The following is a 16,383-nucleotide window of genomic DNA, read 5'->3' as shown; positions in this document are numbered from 1 at the left end:
AATTCTTTCCAGTGAGGGTGGTGAAACCCTGGCAGGGGTTGCCCCGAGAGGGGGTGGAGGCCCCATCCCTGGGAACATTCCAGGCCAGGTTGGCCGGGGCTGTGAGCAACCTGATGTGGTTCAAGGTGTCCCTGCTTCTGCAAGGGGGGTTGGGCTGGGTGGCCTCTAGGGGCCCTTCCAACCCAAACCATTCTGTGATTCTATGATTCCATGCTGCCCGGGCAAGAGAATAAGGAAGCAAGAGCTGGTTTTCTCTGACCCAGGTCCCTGCCGGGGATCTCCAAGCTCCCTACCCAGAGGACTGTGCCTAGGAACCACTGCGGATTTTCCACCGGATGAGTTATAAGTCACAAAAATGCATGGAACAATTAACTTGGCTTTTGAAGAAAAAACATTGCAGCTTAAGCAAGCACTGGGGCTCCTAACTTATGACTCTTGCATAGCTGAGATCTTTTTAAGTAGATGTCACCCACCGCAGCTGGAACTTGGCACTTCTAGCAACACTCTGCTCAAGCCTTGCCTTTGCTGATCTTTCCCCATGCGAGCGTTGTGCAAAAAGTCCCAGATCAATCTTGGGATAACAACAGAAGCTTAGGAATCCGAAACAAATATTTTTTTCCATAGGTTTGCTATGTATAGGTGCCACAAGTTCTCCTTGGAAGACTTGAGAATTTATGTACGCAACACTCCTTTCCAAAGCGTAAATTTAAAGACATTTACATAACGGATTAATGTAAACTGCTTTCCAAATCAGGAAAAGAGTCCAAGATCTATTTCGTGCTTCTGAATTTGCTGAACTATAACATTTGTATTCGTTATATTATTTTCTCCCAGGCGGCAGTTTTTGTCCCATGTGCCTAACAGGAGGGCGTGATTTACATCTACACACGTCAAACTTGCTAATCTGGCAAAATAGAACACGGCTGAAAGATCGCCGATATTCTCTCCAGGTTGCACAACATTAAGCTTTCTTATCTTTCAAAGACAAAAGCTGTTATCCCATAAACAAACCGTGCTTGTTAGGAAGGCTCCTCCCTGGAGCCCAGCTTGGATGAACAAGTGTCCATCTCAAAACTAGAGAGGATGTTTTGCCTGCCGTTATATTTTGGGAAGATTATCCCAAAATCTTACTCCCGTGATGGATGAGATCTGGTTTCTCATTTCCAGCCTGAATATACTCCTTGCTAAGATCTACATTTCTTCGTGTCCCAGTGCTGTCTTCGGTCTAACACGGAAAATAGCTGTACTCACTCAAGTCTTTACCAACCCCTCACATATTTAGAGAAAGCAACTATAGCCCCTTTCAGACTTCACTTTCCGGGCATAAACCAACCAACCTCGCAGTGTCCTCTTGCGAGACAGACTCAGATCTTCCTCACCATTTCCACAGTGCTCTTCTGCCCCGGCTCCACTTCATACTCAGCTTCCTTGACCATGGTCTGCCAGAACAGTTCAGTGGGGACTGAGCAGTGCCGCCTTGCACGTGAGCAGCCTTAACACTCTCCCATTTCTACCATTAAGCACCTTTTCACCTCACAGACCTTAGGAGTACATTTTTCAGAGCTACAGGGTCATAGTGAAAAGATCTCCTTCGATTTTACTGGCTAATATACTCAACTCTTCCTGTTCCTCTGTCATTTTCAAGAGATGAGCACCCAGGTTAGGGCAAAATTCACACCTATCCAGAAGCCCCCAACCATGCACCATGTGCTACGAAATTTCAGTTCACTTTTTCCACTCAAGTCCTAAAGATCATCCAGCTCTTCCTATAGAATACTCTGTTCCTCGTCTATACTGACAGCACCTCCCAACTGGCAAATTTTATTGCCCACTCCTACTTCTGGTGCCAAGTTCACTAGTGAGTACATCAAAGTCAGCCCAAGACCAAATTCTTAAGACAAGTAACTTTCTTCAGGCACAGCACATCCCTTGTGAGCACAAAATGACGCGACCTCCCTTAAAGAGGCTCCTTATTCACCTCACAATTCTTCTACAACATTTCATCAGTATTTTAACGAATAATTTCCAACGTATTGCTGGAGCAAGCATCATACCACTGTCTGGACAGATCAGCTCTAGAGTATTCTTTTGTCTAAAACCAAGAATTAACAACTTGATGAAAAAAGACAACATAGATCCCACTATAGGTGTCCAGGAAGCCCACGTGCTTACGTCTTGTTTACAGTGGTTGTAAATATATATAGTCATACACAATACAGAGTAGCAACCCCTCCTCGGTTCCCTCCCAACGCAAAGCCAGAGCTCCCATGACCTCGAGACACTGGGACGTCAGGACTAAGATATTTCAGAGGATCACAGTCACATCACGCTACATAACATTCTTTCTCCAAATATGCCCCGATCCACATCCAACCGTGGATGACTGAAAAGCAGGCCGATGAAAATGAGAAGCAGTAGCGGTCCAAGGGGAATCGTCAACCTCAATGGGGTAATCCCTGCAACTGCCATGACACGGTCATATTGCAAGACAAAAATTAGTTGCTTATTCAGTTTGCATTAGGATAAAAAGGAAATCCAGTTGAAATACATCGATCACCATAGAGACAACCACAGCACATGTGAATAAAAAAAAACAAATAAAAAAAGAGGAGGCGCTGCTTGTTCCTGTGGGCTACGAGGAGGTAGATATGCTGAGAAACTTCAGTCAGCTTTGGCAAAGAAAACGGTGGAACAAAACTGGACGGGTCAATGCAAGCGACTTCGCCCAACAACAGCCGATCCACCACGGCTTTCACCTTGGGCCAAACCCCAGGACACACAAGGGTCTGCCTGCTGACTGCGGGGGGACTTTGAGCCAGGAGTCTAGTAAACCGCAACGGCACAGAAAATATCTTGGCAATAACCAAAACTGAAGGATTCAGCACAAAAGAATTTATTTATTTAGAAAACGTTAAATATAAAAGAAATTGCCCACATTCTCCACTCTAGACATTAGGAAAAACTTCTTCACCGAAAGGGTTGTCAGGCTCTGGAATGGGCTGCCCAGGGAGGTGGTAGAGTCTTCCTCCCTGGAGGTATTTAAAAGAAGGATGGATGAGGTGTTTAGGGACAGGGTTTAGTGGTGGGATGGCAGGGTTAGGTTAAAGGTTGGTCTCGATGATCTCAAAGGGCTTTTCCAGCCAAAGTGATTCTATGATTCTATGATTCTATGAACTGAGGCTAGAGGAATGGTACACCAACATTCTGTTCTACGGTAGGGGCAAAGGCAGCACCGATCGTGCCTGGAGAGCAGCCCCATTTGCAATGGACAGTAATCAACAGCCACCTCCTCACAGCCCGCGGCCCCGGGTTCAAATACCCACACCTACTCCTCAGGCTGCTTCCCGTTTCCCAGAGGGTCAGTCTCCAGAAAATACCTTCCGCCCCTCAGCCGCTTCTTGGTTAAATCCGTTCTGACGGCTCATTAGTAGAATAATTTATCAACTGTTGCAAGAATAGCTGTTGTAAATTTTTCTCTGTAAATCAGGTTCCATGCAAGTAGGATGGGATTCCAGCCTTTTCAAATGCATTTTAATGTGAAATGCTGACATCAAGTCTTAAGTTCATTTGATTATTTTTTCTGGTTATGTTATTAGTAATCAGTTTTTCTGGCACTCTTTTCCGTTCCAGTTCAATCACTCAGTTGAATTACTTGAACTCCTGGTGAACCGCACCAAAAAAAAGGAAAATTAACTAATGCCTCATTTGATCTTGTGACCATAAAACTTGTGTTTTCACTCCCTCTTTAACCTTTGACCATCTATTTTTCCCCTTAATTTGTGTGTTATGTACCTGATAGTTTTAAATTTGTTTCTTTTATTCACGAAAAAAGAATCTGCTCTGACAGCTGATCTGCCCTCTATTCATTTTAACTAAGGCTGCCTTTATTCCTGATTCTCATTAATAAACACGCACTTAAAATTGCTTCTTCATAGGCCATCATTCAGGCACGTTATCAGACTCACTGTATTCCTTCTCCCAGAAATGCATGGATGTTTTCACAAAAAATGGCAACGACGCTAATAGAGAAAACAAGCTTACAAAACAGGGAAAAGGCTGATTTTGTAAAAGCTCATTTGCCAGTTTATGACTTTATTAAAGTCCTCTCCTTTTCATATTTCTATGATGGACTTGCATTTAATTTATGCTACTGGGTTTATCTTTTTTTTTTAAAACAGATGTCAACCACTTGAACACACAATAAAACATTTTTAAAACACATGTAGACCGCAATAAAATACAGTCCATCTACAGGCAAAAGAGATTAAATGAAAAGGGAAAATTTCATGAATATCATTAATGAGGACAAGTATCCAACTATGGCTCACATTTGACGTCAATACCCTCCATTTGCATGAATACTAAATTCACGGATGTCGCCCTACATACACACACTCAATATCGACCCCGGAAGGATGCAGATCCCTTGTCTCGAAAAGTTTTTTACCTATGTTCATTAAATCACAGCAGGAGCACCACACTTGACCTTCATTTACAAATATGACTGCACTAAGCCAGTGACTGCAATCTTTATTTCTATTCATATGGTGAACTGGAGACCTGGCACGTACGTACGGGCTTCTAGATCTGGCGTCCGTGTTGATGGCCACGCAGACGCAATCTCCCTGGCCTTTGGTAGCCCGCAGGTCTCAGTTTCTCCCAAGTAAATAAAAGTCAGTGTATCCGGTATCGTTCCCCCCAGCCTAGAGCCCTCCTGTTGTTCCGCAGCAATATTCGTTATCTCCCAGCATCACCGCCACTGAAACTAAGGGCAGCTTTTACTTTTCTTGACTTGAACTAATACCAACTTTCTGTTGACAATGAGGAAACCAGGATCAAGACCTTATGATACAAGCAATGTTACCATGGTCTTCCGGAGAAGAGCAGGGCTTATTTCACAGAAATAAGCTCAGACACGAAAAAGCCTGTCCTTTGGTCTTCTCTACAACACGCTACTTCAAATACACCTAATATCCAGCTTAATTCTTTTAATAGACGACAAACTTAGTCACGGTCAAGAACACTTAACACTGTATTTCTAATTCCTTCATCTCGTAGAGCGGGAAAAGGGTCATTCCAGGTTACGCGACCGCACCACGGGCACATGGCAATGAACCCACAGCAAAACCACCAAATCTCCGTCTCCTCTAAAGCCGATGGCGTGCTGATCAAGTATGATACAACCCAATGCTAGCTGCACTACTACTGCTGCTATTAACTAGTGAACCAAAACCAGTATAAAGCAGTAAAGGCAAAAAAACCCACGGCAAGGGGAGGGGAAAGGGGAGGAAGACAACAAGGGGAAAAAACCCAACCAAACAAAAAAAACCCCACCAGGGAATAAAAAAGCTGTAAAGTACGACAACCTCTTGCAGCAGAAAGAGCCTCTTTTCAGGTCCATTTGTGATGTAAAACCTAGGAATGGCAATAACCAAGGAGCAGCAGTGGCCTCGTCCTGTTTGAGAGGACGCTCCCCTGGTTGGAGATACTGGCCCAGCTCCCTTTGCTCCTGTGATTGCGCTGCACTGGGTGCCTGCCAGGGACTAAATATCCCGGCTGCTTAGATAATTACATATTTATGATTCTGCCGAGAATTCTTAGTCAAAGCTTATTTCTGAGCTGTAAAACGCTTAGAGAATCCGCAGAGAAAGTTCTCTGACAAATGCTACTTCAAAGGAGAGCCACCATTTCTTAAAACTTTTAAGGGCAGTGGTTTCCCTTTCAGTTGATTCATTCAGTAGCGAACTTTAGCTGATGGCAGAAAAAGGAGGCAAGGGGTGGTTTCCCTCTGAATCAGAAAGGGATCTCACTGGCGTGCTTAACTTGCTTTCTGGAAAGAAACAGAAAATTAAAAAACCCTTCCAAAAATGGATCAGAATGCAGTAGTACCCAAAATTTTTAGCGCTTATCGCAGTACGCACCCCACCACTCAGTTTTTCTTCTACATCACATTATTAGGACCTCCTCTTCAGCACATGTACCACTGGATCAGTGAATTCACGCTGATCCAATAAACAGAACTTAGGGATCAACACTCTGCAATGTAATTGTTCAGCCGTAACTGATTATCAGCCAAAATCCACTGCGCTTCCCCTTCCTTCACCGCTAACAGAATCCATGGCTCTCAGGAGCAGAACAGTCCAAAATTTTGTGTTGTCACTTGACTGCTTCAGAAACTGCGAGGAATATTTTATTTTTTTCCTTTTAAAGCTGTACTCCATAAACTGTACAACCCACAGCCTCAACAATAAATTTCACAAGCGTTTTTAGGCCCTACTGTTGAAAGTGCTTTCAAGCTTGGTTAGCTTTATGCATGTGAGTGCTCCTTATTTGTATCTCAAAAGAACTATTCCTACGCTTGAATTTACACATACGCACGTGCGTATGTATTTGAAGAATAAGCGCCTTAGTCTTGCAGGGTTATTTATTTTGAAGCAGCTATTCATGCCTCTTGCGGCCAACATCTTAGGTACTTGAGTTTCATTAACTCTTGAAAGCAGGGGTCCCCATTCTCAGGACAATGAAAACCAACCTTCAGCTTTACCATCCTCCAAAGGTCTGCCCACCCGCAGACATCCTTTCATATACACGTACAGTTGTGAGACGACATTCAGCTCCTGTTGAAAATAAGTCAGTTTTGCAATTCCAGGGCAAACCCTGGAGCCGGCGGCAGGGACCCCCCACTGTCCTTGGTGGGCGCCGGCAGAGGCAGTGCTTCCACGCCAAACCCAACTCCTCCAGTTCTGGGTGCAGGCTCCTACCCTCTCCCTTGCTTGTCTTCCCCTGCATGAAACCGTTTTAACATAATGGACGGGCAGAAGATAAACCTGGCCGACAGATCAGCACTTAGATGGGTTTAGCTGTTGTGGAACCACAGGCAAATAGTTACATTCATTTGTTCCTTCAGCTGTCTTCTAAAGAGGGTAAGGTCACAAAATGACACTATAGAAGGCACCACGAAAGGGTTCGATGAAAAAGTCTTGCTGCAGCCTTGGGGAAGTTTTTGCAGACTTCTTCCAATCCCTTCACTGAATGCCTTTTTCTTTGGAGTGACTTCTTCATCCTCCCCAGCTCCTCCAACCACTCCTGCAGTCTCTGGGCTAAAGCCACTGGGTAGATAAGTCACACCAAAGTGTTGCACCCACGGCATTCCCTGGCCCAAGAGGCTTGGCGCCAGCAGAGTTGTTCTCCTATAACAAGTCTCTTAGACATAAGAGCAGTTGACGTAACACATAACGGGTGTGTTACACCCTCAAAACACCGCATGATATAGTCACCTACAAGTAGACAGCATTGAAACCCTCAAGAGACTACAAGGGCAAGACGTAGCTGTTGACGACCCCGCTCTCCTGGAGACTAAGAAACTTTGTACTCACTGCCCGTCCTCAGACGTCGCCCGTGTCAGCTCGTAGTAACTGATAATACCCTCCATCCTCTTCTGCATAAGACCCTTTCACCTGCTCGCTGTGGTGATCTTTGTCAAACAAACCCTGCAGGAAGAGATGGAGCCAAGAACCCAGGCACAGCATTTTTCGGAACGCCTCTCAGAAGAGCGTTTTGCCTTTCTTGCTCAATTCTTCCATAGCCCTTTTCGGTTACTTCCTGCGAAATTAAATCCATCGCAGCAAGCTGTCGTACGACAGTCACAAACGCGCGCTTCCCAGCTTTCTGTAAGTCCCTGGGCTTTGCACACGCCTGTCTACACATGTAGATATACACACAGATGTATATAGCTAGAGGCACACCCATATACAGCCACGCGTATTGACGTGTACACGCAAACGCAGACCCGCTGCAATGACTTGTAGAAGACAACGGCAAACTGGTTTGCTTCTAAAGCTTGCAAGAAGCCTCACAAGGTACGGTGGAAAGTCCCTCCGAGGTAAGCCACACGTTCCATCACATAACAAAAAAAAAAAAACCAACCTAATTTGCCAAAGCCTTTGCGGAAAGCCTGATGTGATCTTTCGCTTAGGCCAAAGGTTCAGGACCTGTGATTTTTATTTCCAACACGTTCATTAATCTTTGTGACCGTGGATCAAGTACCTGGTTATCAGCCTCTAAATGAACCTTCAAAACCCTAGCAAAAGTAGCATTACACACTCATTTTCCTTCACTTCACAGGCCTTTTTTGCTAAGCCTTTGCATCTTTCAAGACTCTGAGGAACGTTCCAGTTGACTGGAAGAATGGGAAGGAGAACTTACACCCATGGAACACAGCCATACTCCCTTTCAGCAGGCTGTATCCCAGTATAAATACTCTACTTAAATAAAATTGCCGTAATTACAGTATATTTTTAAGGACTAACTGATATTTTACCCTATTCAGTTATCAGCTAGTGGATCATATGAAGCAAATATAAGCACTTTTTAATTACCTTTAAAATTGAAAAGCAATGAAAAAACAAAAGATGTCTAACTTCTGTGTTTCACTTTTCTTTTTTTAATACTAAGAAATGGAACTGACAATCATGATGATACCATAGTATCTTGAGCATATAAAGTTACTGAAGTAACTTTAATTTATGCTGCAGAGTGTCAGGTCAAACAGTGGTACGAGGCTTATACAAACCACCAACACCATGGTCGTACATCGCTCATCCAGAAGTGAATTTCTGGTTCAAATATAAGTATTGAACACGGGCAGCCAAGTTAAACCAAGTCCTGCTCTGCAGAAGAATCCAAACTGCTTTTTTCAGGTCACCCTCCGGCCCATATTGTGTCCCAAACATCAGAGAGAAAAGCAACGTAATAAAAACCTATAAAAGTCCCTTTTACTATAAAGCAGATTAAGTTATGATTACTTCTGGGATGACAAAGAATGAGTCTGGCTTGCCTCTTAAATCTACATTCAAACTGTTTCAAAGTTAATTAAGAGATGAGTAACTGTTTAGAAATCTCTAGAATAATAAAATATAACAACTTACAGCACAAAAGCAGCCCTTAAAGAAAAGAGCGGGGAGCATTTCACTTCACTGCAAGTAACAGTCGAGTATGTTTTATGATCAATGTAACAACCAGCAGGCCCTTGAGACTGCAATTCTGAATTTCTAATATAATTTGTAGGGGGAAATTAGGACAAAATGCAGTAGCATTTCAAGTACAGTCTCTCAGTATTTTAAAATTTTATGAAGTATAAGGACTAGGTTAATATGGAATGAGTCATGTTTTGAAGAGAAGCGATAATACAGACGTGTATTTTAAATCAAAACTAAAAACACGCTCAACTAATGCAAAATAAAAAGAAATCGGGAGTAGCTTTTTGCTGGAAAAAGGTCAACAAGAACAATGAAAATCCAGCAACACCGGGGAAAGCTGAGAGCACTGCTAGTTTCAGTTCTGTAAAGTTAAAATACCAAGCTACGTGACCAGGTAAAAACGATGCCTTCTCACTCAAGAAATCCATTCCCACCAGCTTGAAATTCACCCCAAATCGATCTAAACCTTCCACACACCAGCTCTGAGCCTGAACGTCGGGCTAGGAAATGGCATACGCACTTGGTGCGGGTCTTCTGATTTCGGAGCAGATAGACGCTGCGTCCCATCTCGCCCCACGACGGCTTCGAGAGCCAACCGAATCGCTTACTGCCTGTCCGAGCAACACAGGGACATCCCAGCAAGCTCTCTCCGAGTGTCATTTTGCTGACGGGGCACAGACGGGACAAGCGAGGCTACCATTTATTGCCATATTCTTTAGATCCATGCCTTCACGCGAACCAAAGGAACCCAGCTCAGCTCTCAGATCCCAATTGGAGTTTTCAAGGCTAGCGGTTAGCAACGCTACCCCTTCAACTCCTGAGCTGAGCACAATGATCTAGAGATGCTTAAAATACAAAACTCGGGCTGGCACTTGATGCATTTATTTCTTAAGGCTAAATGCCGCGATTTCCATGCTTGTAGGATGCCTCAACCGTGACAACACGAGACACCAGATCTGCTTATCGGATCAAAGCTGGAGCAGTAAGTTCCAGTCCTCCTCTCCAGGCCTAACCTCTGCCTTCTGCCTGCCCAACTATCAGAAAGCATCATGAAACCATAAAGACAGCCCGCAAATCCGAGCTTCCAAAAGTTGAGTAATATCCCAGAGATGGAATGAGAAGATCACATCAACCAAGCCCCTTTCTATAGGGCCTACGATTTTAACCTCACCAGTCTTATGCTGTCAAATGTGCTGAAGCAAAATACACCTGATGCTGCACAGATTTTAATTTTTTTTTTTTTAATAGAAGCTGTTAGTACTAAAACAAACTGCAGAGAGCACCCAAGTGTGGGCCACAGAGCGCTCGGCTCTGCTACAGCTTGCCCCGAACGGGCTTTTGGCCAAAAGAGGAAGCAAAACCAGTTACCAACAGGATGAGCTGTGTTACTGTCAGGTCACACTTCTCCCTTCAAAATTAACACGCTGCCCTACTTTCCGCGGGATAAAACCCAGATACAATTTTAACGTTGTTATCAAACAGAATAATGGTCTGGATGTTGCTTAAAAATAAATAAATAAAGAAAGAAAAAATTAAAACGATCCACTTGCGTGCTAAAAAGTGGCTGTTCTCAAAATACTACTTGCGATACAAGACGGCTTACGGTACATCTGCAGGAAGGAACCGCGCCGCCGCCAGTCAGTTAAAAAGGTACTTACCATTGGCAGTGCATTGATATGCAGAAGTTTTCCTTTCAGGTGCCTCTTGCCACAGAAGGGTGATGCTGATGAGGAAAAAAAAAAAAAAAAAAAAAAAAAAAAAAGATATAAATTTGGAAACATTAATTTTGATTGTTTTGTAAAAGATGGGCGTTTAACACGATAAAATATGACTGGCCTTCGCGGCTCTCGCAGCCCACCCTGCTGGGTGATCACCACTGAATTTGTGTACGGCCCCGAGCAGCGGGGCGAGCGCAGCGCCGGGGTTTTGCATATATCCTGTCGCTACCCACATCACACGAAGGGCTCCTGCGGGGAGCTGGGACGCGGGCCTTTGAACCAATAACCCTGCGGAATGAACCCAGGCCGTCCGCCCTCCGGAGAGTCGCACCCATTCATCGGGAGCGCCCAACGAGTAAAACACCCCGCGTAGAAAAATCCCCATGGCCGGATTTTGCCTTGGCTCTCCAGAAAAGGCTTCGGGAAGTGAACTAGGCAAAGCAGGCAGCTTACGGCATCTTCCGCCCGTGCCAAATTTCTTCTGGAAATCAACTCAGCTACCGACTTCTAAACACTCGGAAAAGCCCCACACGACAATCAAAACAGCGGTTTGACTTCCAAAATGGTTACATCCACTGAAAACCAGTCATAAATAAATAAATAAATAAATAAATCTGTTTTTCTAACACATGTTGCACTAAATAACTCCATTTACATACACAGGTGTGTCCATGCACCCAACTACCAACCCCTGCAGTGGCCTCAGTAATTAAAAAAAAAACAAACCCAGCTCGTACGAGTTGCTGGCAACATTTGACAACGTGTACGTAACAGAAATCCTCCCAGGGCAATATTGGAGAGAAATCTTGCCCTTCTTCAACAACCAAACAAAAATATAATCCAGAAAAATCCACGCTCTCCTACATTTTAGTAATTTCCTTTCCACACCAATAACACCCTCACATGTCTAACAATAAAATAGTTACGCGTGAGCAAACACGCTTTGATGTCCAGCTCTGCGTTAACTCCATCCACCGTAACATCCATTTTGATTCGTTAATGACAATTTTTATTCACGCTCATATTTCGGAGTGGTTGCTCTCCATACAAAAATACTCGCCAGACTGCTTTTCATGTTGGGAAATAATCTCATCGCCCACTCAAAGAGCAGCAAGGGGGACAGATGGACACGGGTGACTAATAAAGCATTACCCGACTATTTTTAGATTAAACTCTTTGCAAAGCATCTGTAAACGGTGTTCAAAACCTTCTACTATGAGTAAAGAGCAACTCCAGGTTTTGGGGCTCATGATCGACGCAAAGTTCTCGTGTGCCATTTTCAAGCTCAACCTGTAGGAAACGGTTTATTATTTTTTATTACATTTTTGGACCTAGCCTTTTTTAAAAAAAAAAAAAAAAAAAAAAAAAGAGCTGCAGCAGTCAGGCTCGTGTTATTTTTAGGGATCCCACCACACTACCAAGGCAGACCCAAACGTAACCTTCACCGCCCGGCCGGAACCTCCTCTCTCGAGCCAGAGGCGCTGCAGAGGATGCTGAAGAATGCGGGAATGCTGGGAATTGAAAGAATTTGCAAACATGCTCTTGTTCCCTTGCTTCCTTGTACTGGTGCCGCAGAAATTATGTAAATAGGCTGAGGAAAGCATCACTCCTCAAGTGGCACCGTTTCCTAGGCAGGAAGTTTGGGGTTTTCCATAGCCCAGCAGAGAAACACAAGGTTCCCCACCCCGCTCAGCAGACCCCCTGAACAAACACGACTTGCTTATGGTGAGAATCTTCCTTAAAAGCAGAGGACACCAACGAGCCGCCATCCGCACCCTTCTTCCAAGAGCAGACTGAACCCTTACCAACGCTGCGTGCGGAGGGAGGCAGAGGAGGGCTCTGCTGCCCTGTTCCGACCGCGATGCTTGGTTTGGGTTATTTCATTTGGGAAGGAACATGGCAAACATAAATAAAAGGATGATTGCACAAACATAAACCATTTTCTTCAATGAAAAAAAGGCTTTCTTCAGCATACACTGCCCAAACTGTCCCCTTCCAACACCCCTTTGCCCTTGTGCAATCTTCTGAGTGCTGTACTTATCGTCGAAGCCAGAGAGGGAAACCTTTCCGTCTGATCCGTGGAAGAGGCTTCTTGTCCTTCGCTTTATATCTAAACAGGGCAGTGACACGGAAAGAAGCTGGAAGCAAAGACTCAAGAGAGCAGAGAATGAGAAAAGAAAGGGTTCACTGACTCTGCTTCATTCCTCGCTCATGTTAATTGGTCGGAGGCTCCAGTTTTAAATAAGAGCGCTTGAAACAACACGTAAACATTTAGAAAACTCTGCCGTGTCCTCCTTCAGAATCAAGTACCAAGTACAAATGCCTCAGCAGCACTTCTTTTTTCCAAACTTGTCCTATTGGATTTTGCCTTTTTGGCACTTACCTTCAAACAATGCGGGTGATGGCTGTAATTTATTGATGTTAGACCATCTCCTGCCTTTATATACGGACCTGTTTCGGCGATTTAAACAGGTGACCAGGTGTAGTAACAGCTACACCACTGGACACTTCCAAAAAATCCATCAGGTGCCCTTGCAGGTGATAAAAGCACACCTGGGGGAGGCAGAGTAGCTTGTGAGTTTGCATCCTCCACCTTGGAGGGGCCACAGGGTCGACCACTGACCAACAACTAATGCTGTCAGCATCGGCTGGGTACTGCTCCCCTCGACGTAAAAAGAAATAAGGTTTTGCTGCGTGCGTACCGACCCGCTCCCAGCCAGCGCTCACTCTCCAGCTTTGCCCACATTGGGTTTTTCTGCACAAGAACAGCAGTCCCGGTGCCCGTGTCCCCCCATGACACCAGGTTTTTCTGCACAAGAATGGCACTCCCGGTGCCCGTGTCCCCCCGTGACACCGTACCCAAACGCTCGGTCCAACACCCAACATCATCTCCTCGGAAGGAGCATCCCACTGCGGCGCGCAGAGTGGCAGCAGCAACGCCCGAAGCCATAAAACTCTTGAGTCCCCGCTTGCACGTAGAGGTGGCAAAAAGGTCCAGGCAAAGAGGCTCTGCACGAGACAGGCGGTTCCCATCTGCGGGGCCAGAACTAACACACCAAATCAGCAAAGCAAATACGGACCCGTGCGGCTAGCACAGACCGGGCTGCCGTTATCAACCCCAGCAATAATCGCGTGGTACAAAGACGAAACCACAGACAAACCCAACCGTGGCACTGCGGCGTGGCAAACCCGGTTATAAACACATAGCGCAGATGTACACCAATGTTATTCCTTCCCTGTTTCCAAATATAATCAAGTTCAAACCAAGGATTCCTCTAGAAGCTATTTACAAAAACGTTTAACCACTTTCTTCTTAGAAACGCCATCATTTATGCTATTTTCTCCCACCCATCCATTACCCACGGAATTACGCTGGGTTCGTGCTACAGCTAAAACATTTTCGGCGTGAGCCTTGAATTGTTTTTGTTCCTCATGTGAACCTGTGCGCTCATCTTCACAGAATCCCAGCATAGCCGGGGCTGGCAGGGCCCTCGGGAGCTCACCCAGAGCAGGGGGCACAGGACAGCGTCCAGGCGGGGGTTGAAGATCTCCAGAGAAGGAGACTCCACAGCCCCCCTGGCCAGCCTGGGCCAGGGCTCGGGCACCCTCACAGTCAACAAGTTCTTCCTCCCGTTCAACTGGAACCTCTTCTGCTTCAGGTTGTGCCCATTGCCCCTTGTCCTGGCGCTGGGCACCACTGGGAGGAGTCTGGCTCCGTCCTCGTGACCCCCACCCTTGAGATAGTTGTAGGTGGTGATGAGATCCCCTCTCAGCCTTCTCTCTCCAGGCTGAACAAGCCCAGCTCCCTCAGCCTTTCCTCCTAGGGGAGATGCTCCAGTCCCCCCATCATCCTTGTTGCTCTCCTCTGGACTCTCTCCAGGAGTTGTTCTTCTTCTAATCCTCTTAGCATCACACTGTTTATACTACTTTCTGAAATTTTGGTGCTGTTTGAGCCTTAATACCACATTTAGTCATTAGATGCCATGCTTTGTGAATTACAAAAGCCTTCTAAGGACACGGTAGCTTTTCTTCTAAATTATCCCCCAGTATCCTGCTTTTATCTGGATTCAGTATCTGGAAAGAGGGTCCCAATCAGAACAGAATTAAAAATAACTAAATCCTGGATATTGCCCTCAGTAACTAGGCTGCAAAAAGCATCAGACAATAGTTTTAAAAGCCTAAATTGAAAACTAATCGCTCCATTGAATCCTTCCTTTCATTTGGTTAATAGGCATACACAAAACTAGCAGTGATTCTACCACTGCCGCGCTTGGAACATAAACAGAGAAAATCAAAGTTATTTCTTTTAATCACAGTTCCACGGCAATGTAGGGCAATTTTTTTTTTAAAAAAACAATTCAGCACTTCTACAATAACATCTGCTTTTCAGATGTAACGGAGAAGCTGAACTGAGATAAATACCAATGCAAGAAATTCAAGAGAAACAAATATGGGGTGGGGTGGGGGGAATTAAAAAAAAAAAAAAAGAAAAAAAAAATCAGGACCACACACAAGACAGCATTAAAAACTGTCATTACCTGCAACTGGTTGGTAGCACCAGGGTTCCTAACGACAAAATAAAGACTGACAAACCACACTGATGCTCCTCTGGAGGAGCAGAGCACCGGAGCGTGCCCGGATGGAGGAGGCTTCACAAGAAACCTCAACAGGGAACGCTCAAAGTGACAGAGATTCGCCCAGAGACATCCCCACCTGGATTCCTAAACTCTACCTGGAATGGCTTTTCTCTGTCAATCCAGAAATCTTTATTTCCCAATCTTTGTTCTATCTCTAGGCCTTTATTATGTCAGAAACATGGAAAAACCTGATGCAAGCTCACTTTCTAGATGTTTCGATGAAGAAACACTTAACATACACTTTCACATCACGTAACAGTTGTGCAGCTGCCCACACGTCGGAAATACTCTTCCATATACCAAGCACCCGGATGCCTACAGACACATGAGAACCAACTGGTAAAACAAAACAAGATATCCGAGTGGATCAAGAATAAGAACCGGGTAAGCAGACAACGTGATTCTGGGGAACAGATTGTCCAGATACAGGAACCACTCTTCCAAAGGGCACAGAAACGGGATTCCCTGTGCAGTGAGAAACCTAGGAAAAGCTGAGACCAGAGCAATGGACTGTCGTGGCAGCTGTATACAAGGGTAAACACCAGTTTCTATTAAAGTCAAAAACTGAGGCAATCGCAGAAGATTGCTTATAGCCCACTGAAAGGAAAGGGAGCTAAATTGCTGGAGGAGAAACCATCGTGGCCAGCTCTGTTAAAAGTGAGTAACGCACACAAGTGATCTTGTCAGTGCCAACCAGCTGGCACCGCCGGGGAATCACAGAATCGTTGAGGTTGGAAAAGCCCTTAAAGATCACCAAGCCCAACCGTTCCCCTACCCCTGCCATCCCACCCCCAAACCCTGGCCCTCAGCACCGCCTCTGCCCGGCTGTTAAATCCCCCCAGGGCTGGGGACTCGACCCCTTCCCTGGGCAGCCCCTTCCAATGGGGAAGGAGGGAGGGTGAGCCGTGCCGCCACCTGATTCACTTGCCAGGCATTTAAATGAAATTCATTAGCAATAACCCCATTCACATAGCCGGAAAGTTAAAAAGATCCTAGGAAATGAAGTTAAACCCAGTCTAGACGGGGAAAGAGGACAAATAGTTATTTTTT

General features: G+C 45.1%; 1 protein-coding gene across 2 annotated transcripts in view; it reads right to left on the bottom strand.

Annotated features, from left to right (window-relative positions):
• Positions 1 to 10,703, bottom strand: part of LOC104126197 (TBL1X receptor 1) — a 62,490-nt gene extending 51,787 nt beyond the window's left edge. For both annotated transcript variants that reach the window (XM_035894111.1, XM_009638731.2), the window contains exon 1: positions 10,637 to 10,703. The gene's annotated coding sequence lies outside the window, so the exon portion shown is untranslated. The remainder of the gene's footprint in view (positions 1 to 10,636) is intronic.
• Between the last annotated feature and the right edge of the window lie 5,680 nt (positions 10,704 to 16,383).

Source organism: Egretta garzetta, unplaced genomic scaffold, assembly GCF_000687185.1.
Source record: "Egretta garzetta isolate BGI_Z169 unplaced genomic scaffold, ASM68718v1 scaffold560, whole genome shotgun sequence".
Lineage (NCBI taxonomy): Eukaryota > Metazoa > Chordata > Aves > Pelecaniformes > Ardeidae > Egretta > Egretta garzetta.
Note: the sequence above shows the minus strand (reverse complement) of the source record. Positions and strands in the feature narration are given on the sequence as shown.